Source organism: Halichoerus grypus, chromosome 7 (assembly GCF_964656455.1).
Source record: "Halichoerus grypus chromosome 7, mHalGry1.hap1.1, whole genome shotgun sequence".
Taxonomy (NCBI): Eukaryota; Metazoa; Chordata; class Mammalia; order Carnivora; family Phocidae; genus Halichoerus; species Halichoerus grypus.
In genome coordinates, this window is record NC_135718.1 from 65,521,408 (window position 1) to 65,527,718 (window position 6,311).

Sequence of the window (6,311 nt, forward strand, 5' to 3'; positions counted from 1 at the left end):
TCTTGGCTTGATCATTGCTAGATTACATAGCTTCCAGGTTTTCTCACCAGCTCTTCTGCTCATATGGGGCCAAGAATCATGTTCCACAGTAGTACATGGAGCCTGGCATGGGTAAACCATGCTCTAGGGCCAGCAAAACTTGTCTGAGGACCCAAATCAGGAATTCCTACACCCCACTGAGTTCCCTGGTCACTATGTACCACCAACTTGGTTCCACAGATTGGTTGTTAGAAACTTTGTCATAATCAGATTTCCCCCCCCCCCTTTGTCATAATCAGATTTTCCATGGTTGAGCTCCATAGATTCCCCAGCAATCCTTGTGGGTGAGACCAGAGTATGGGCTCCCATGAAGTGACCCAAAACACTAGGAGGGGGTTGGAATACCCCACCCCTTTTCCCACTGGAGGAACCGTAGGCTCAGGAGAGACCTTTCTATATGATGCTATGTTGGCCTGGGGGAGGGGCAATGCCATCAACCTGTAGCCACTTCTCTTACCTTTCCAGTGCAGTCTGTCTTGATCTCTATGATACAGGAGTGCTTCAGCTTCACCTCCATGTTCTAGATGTGTCTTGTTCATGACTAGTTGTCAGTCCTTTTTGTGAGATAGAGCAAAGTCAGGAATGACCTATGTCACCCTCTTGGTGATATCACTCTCCAGCTCATTTCTTTTTAGCACTAAATAATATTCCATTGTCTGACTACCACAGTCTAACTGAAAATTTTTAAAGTCATCATGTGATTGATTCAGATTGGTCTATATACCTCCCTCCAACTCCCAGCTGGTTTGTCACTCTGATGCAATCAAACTATTATCACCATCACTGCTTATATTTGTTAGTGGCCTCCTATGTGCCCAATGTTCGGCTGAGAGCTTTGCACACTTTCATGCTACGTGATACAACAATTCTTTGACTTATATTCTATTGTCATCTCATTTACAGATAAGAAAACAGACTTAGGGATGGAATTGATGGTGGTCAAGGTCACATACCTAAAGTGGACTTGGCTGGAACCATCATTTTTCCATTCCCAGAACATACTGCAGAGCCTGGCACACAGTTGCACCTTAGAAAATAATTTTGTAATGAATGAACACAAATATTTCTCTGGATAAGCCATTGTTCTAATAGAATTAAAGGCCAGGGGTTCTCAGGACATGAAATGGAAGAGAATGCCTTTTGTCTGCTCTATACTCTCTGGGACACAGATGCTTTGCAATATCTCAGAGCCATTTCATAAATGGAAAAATGGAAGCCAATTGAAGCTAATTCCTAAAGGAGATTAGAGCTATGAAAAGAACTTAGACTCCCTGGTTTCTATACCAACCTCTTCTCGGCCGACAAAAGTCCTCACTGCTAAGTGTGTTATTTAGCAGATCTGACTTCCAATACACTCCAGAATGATCTTCAGCTGTCAGCTAGTTTCCCAATTGATCCTACTTATGTTTCATTTTTGTTCTAAGTGCCATTTCCCCCTTTCAGTTTGAGGCTATTCTCGCTAATTCATATTGGTTTTATCATTTGGTCTTTGACACACATGTTAGGCCAAATATCAGAACAAATGTGCACAGAGCAATTATAGCAAATGGATCATGCTGTGAAATGACACTGAGCTGTAGCAGAGCACACTTTTTGCCCATTTCAAGCACAACAAATTCCACATTCAGAAAAAAACATAATTGGATCTCATATGTCTTCCATCCTTCCACTTTCTGCCTTAATTTCAACATCTCTAGGACCTCCTCCACTATATTGGGTATGAAGTGGAACATATTAAGCAGCAGCAGAAAGAAAAAATGCTGGTCACTTCCATTTCTCTGTAGCCTCTCCTCATTTTCCATCAAGTACCCTGGAATTCAATTCATGTGGCAAATATTTGCTAAACTCTTACTATTCCACAGTCATTATCTTAGACACCATCCTACCACCAATGAGGCAATAGAAAGAAGAATGAAAGCAAGCCAGCATCTATCTTTTCGCTGTATTACAAGGTAGCATTTGATCAACCATGTTATACACAAGAGGAATAAGATACTTCCACTCAATCATGAAAGCTGCATGGTAGAGCTGCCATTTGAATTGGGCCTGCAGAAATGGATAAGATTTCTACAACCAGAGAGTGTCAGGGAGGACGTTCCAGGCTGAGGGAATGGCATGAACAAATCATGGACATGGAGAATGTGCTCAAGGAAGGTCCAGCTGTTTAATTCAGCTGGATAGAGTATGTCATATGTCTTGGAAGGTGAGACTGAAAATGGACTGTGGAGGATGTTGAAAATTATAGATGACTTGGACCTTGATCTGGAGAAGTGGGGAGTGTTGAGGTGGAGACAGTTTTCCTGTCTGTCACCTCAAATTTCTAGACAGGCTCACATCTAGGGAAGGAGTGTGATTCCTTTTTCTTTTCCATATATTCACCCCTGCCTATGGCTCCTCCCAACAAGAGAAAATTTAATTGTAAATTTAATTGGTAGAGCTTATAACATTCAACTAATCTGTTTTTCCTAGTGGGCTGCTGAGCCTCACAGAATTCAGGCCTCAGACTGCCTCCTATCATTTCTTGTCCCTGACCAGTGGGCCCTATTCCACTTCCTCTTCCTACTTCCTGTGTCCATGTGATAATTCCCCAGAGCCCAGCACCTAGGAATGAACTAAGACAGCTCCAACCCAGTCTGACTCCAACCTAGACTGGCTCAACCCAACCATCCAGGGTCAAGGGGAAAATAATAGATGTCTCATTTTACTTCTCAGTTCAACCATGTTCCCAAACTCAGTTCTATATGAGAAGCCCTCTCTGGGAAGAGGAACTAGGGTTAATATTAGCTATTAATAAGAAGAAGCACTTCATTTCCTATTTAGATACTATCCTGTGACACCTTCCTATATTGCTCTTACTTTCCCTTTTGAGTGGGCCAAACCATTCTCCCGAGGGACGACCTATGCACCAACCATTGTAATGCCCATTGTTCTTTCACTGTACACCAGGAGAGGTGTCCATCACTTCCTTGTCCTGTGGTTCCTTCAGGCAGCAATGCTGTTAAGTAGAACTGGGGAGCAATATGGGTATGCAACTGCATGAAATTTCTAATATCTACCCTGATTTCTATGAAAGTGGTAAAAAAATAAACAGACTATGAGATATACCCAAGAACCCTATGATCACACAGGCTCCATTTAACTGTTCACAGAACTTATGTTCTTCCCTTTAACCTCATTCTTCATATCTGTGGATAAACTGTTCTCAAATCTGTCACTGGAATTACCACCAGGACAATACCTTTAATAACTATTCATTTGCATTTGGGCATTTTTCTCATGATAATTTTGGTAATGTGCCATCAGATATGTCTCACCCTTATGCAGAAGCACCTCTACTCTTAATTTTCATAGTGTTCTCACATTAATGTGTAGATACACAATTCAAAAATTATGCAGATCTCTTTCCTTATTTCTTTTTCCATAATGTCTTGTAATCTCCACCCCCTTTACTCTGTATTTACAAACTTCACCCATTGTATTTCTTCTTAGTAACCCTGGTACATTTCCCCTTTCAACTCAGAATTTTCAGTCGAATCAATACTAACTTCTCAGCAACCCCAATCTACCTTCCTAAATATCTTAGCTTTCTCCAAAAAGGGCCACTTGTGATATCTATTCTTTTTGTCTTTTTCCTCTCATATACGTTGCAAAAATAATATGGCACTAAAGAATTGTAAACACGCCATTATAATTATCTCTCCCTTAAGGCAATTAAAATATTAACTGTCCCAACCCCTTCTTCCAAACAGTGACATCCTCTTACAGAACTTTCTGCCACATCAAAAGCAATATTTTTTTTAATTCCATAGCTTCGATCTATTTCTTTATCCCATTGTTCTGAATAATGAACATATTGTCATTGCCCAGAGTACTTTTAATTATTGGACCACCTCTTCTAAACTTAAGCTTTCTTGATTCTTGGATACCTAGTAGCTGAAAGGTAAACTTTCTTGTTTTCATTTCATTTCAACACCCTCCAGAGTGTGAAGAGAAGATGGGACTCTGGTGGTATTTGTGAGTGCTGCAACCATATCTTTTCCTGCTGATGATTATGAGTCTGAGGCTGCTTATGATCCCTATGCTCGCCAGGGCAATTATGATATGCACACAGGAGATCCAAAGCAGGATCTGGCTTATGAACATTAGTATGAACAGTAGACCTATCAGGTGATCCTCAAAGTAATCAAAAACTTCATCTAGTATTTCCACAAAGCCATCTCAGATCTGATTGACCAGAAGGTGTATGAGTTGCAGGCCAGCCATGTGTCCAGTAATGTCATTGACCAAAAGTTGTATGAGATCGAGGACATCTGTGACAGCTGAACCAAGCTGACTGAAAGATCTTCAAGAATACACCCTGGCCTGAGACTGAAGCCCTTGTTCCACAGGTTGGCAACAGTGCTGTCTTCCTGATTTTGTACAAAGAATTATATTACAGGCAGGTATATGCCAATGTCAGTGAGGGACCCTCCTTGGAGCAGGGGTCTGAATCCTATTACAACTACTTCAATCTCTTCAAAGACATTCTTAATGCTGATGGTCCTGTTCCCCTTGAACTACCCAACCTGTGGTTCTGGGATAACATCAATGAGTTCATCTATCAGTTTCAGTCTTTCAGTCAGTACCGCTGTAAGACTGACAAGAAGTCAGAGGAGGAAATTGACTTCCTTTGTTCTAATTCCAAAATCTGGAATGTTTATAGTGCCCTCAATGTTCTTCACTTCTTGGTAGACAAGTCCAACATTAACTGACAGTTGGAGGGGTACACAAGTGGAGGTGACTCTGAGAGTGTGGCTGGGGAGTATGGACAACACTCCTTATATAAGAAGTCTGGCTACTTCAGCCTGGTGGGTCTTCTGCATCTGCACTCCCTATTGGGATTTTACCACCAGGTCATCAAGGTGCTGGAGAATATCAAACTGAACAAGAAGAGCATGTATTTTTGTGTGCCTAAGTGCCAGGTCACCACATACTATAACATCAGTTTTACATATTTGATAATGTGTTGCTACCAGGATGCTATCCGGATCATTGCCAACATCCTCTTCTATATCCAGAGGACCCAAGAGCATGTTTCAGAGGACCACATATAAGTATGAGATGATTAACAAGTAGAATAAGCAGATGCATGTGCTGCTGGCCATCATCCTCACTATGTACCCCATGCAAATTGACAAGAGCATTCACCTCCTGCTATGGGAGAAATACAGAACCACAGGTCTATGAGGAAATTTTAAGATACTCCTGTCCCAAATTACTGTCGCCTGTAGTGCCCAACTATGGCCATGTGCACCCCAACTACACAAGGAAACCTTCTTGGAGCAGATGAAGGTGTTTTCTGATGAAGTGCAGGAGCAGGCTTCCTCAAGCTTTACACCACCATGCCTATGGACAAGCTGGCTGGGTTCCTGGACCTCACAGAGTGGGAGTTCCATGTCAGCTCCTTGTCTTCAAACACAAAATGAAGAACCTGGTGTAGACCAGGGTCATCTCTGCCCTAGATGGCAAATTTCAGTCAGCCTCTGAGGTTTAATTCTGCATTGGTAAGGACATGATCTATATTGCAGACATCAAGGGTGCCAGGCCCTATGGGGATTTCTTCATCTGGAAAATACACAAATCTGAGGAGCTCAGTCAAACCCTGAAGAAGATGGGGCAGAGACCCTGAGTTACATTCACATTCTTGTTAGGAACCTATTTTGATGTCTTTGTAGGTGGGGTGTATTTTTTTACCATGAGCCCTTACCTAGATCAGACATCAGCCATTCCACTGAGTTGAAGTTTATTTGAATTAAGGACTGAAATGTTTTAAATAGGCCTCAGTAAAGGATCTTCTTTGGAAAAAGAGAGAGAGAAGATGGGAAATGTATTGCCCTAGAACTATACCTGCCACGCTCTCTAGCTTGAGCAGCCCTAACATCTGTTTGCATTTTCCCTGTGGTCAAGGACCCAGGTCTCTGCTGCTGCCATCTCTCCTGCTACTGACTTCAGGTCCTGATGAATCAGCTGGTCTTGATCCTTCAGTATCTCTTGAGCATGTCACATTAGTGCACTGCTCATTCCCATACTGTATACCATCTGTTTAGGGGTCACTGGTCATCCCTGATATATGAGACACCAAAAGACTCTCCTGGAACCATGCATGTCAGACCCAGAAACATATGGGAATTGATATCCAGGGGAGCAAAAATATGACCAACTGCATACAGGATGAGAATGAGCTCCTCTTTCTTTCTTTGCTCCCTATCTCTAATGGCTGGATTGGAGAGGCA

General features: G+C 42.1%; 1 pseudogene; it reads left to right on the forward strand.

Annotated features, from left to right (window-relative positions):
- Window positions 1-4,282: 4,282 nt before the first annotated feature.
- On the forward strand, window positions 4,283-5,707 carry LOC118526758 (eukaryotic translation initiation factor 3 subunit L-like; annotated as a pseudogene).
- The last annotated feature ends 604 nt before the right edge of the window (window positions 5,708-6,311 follow it).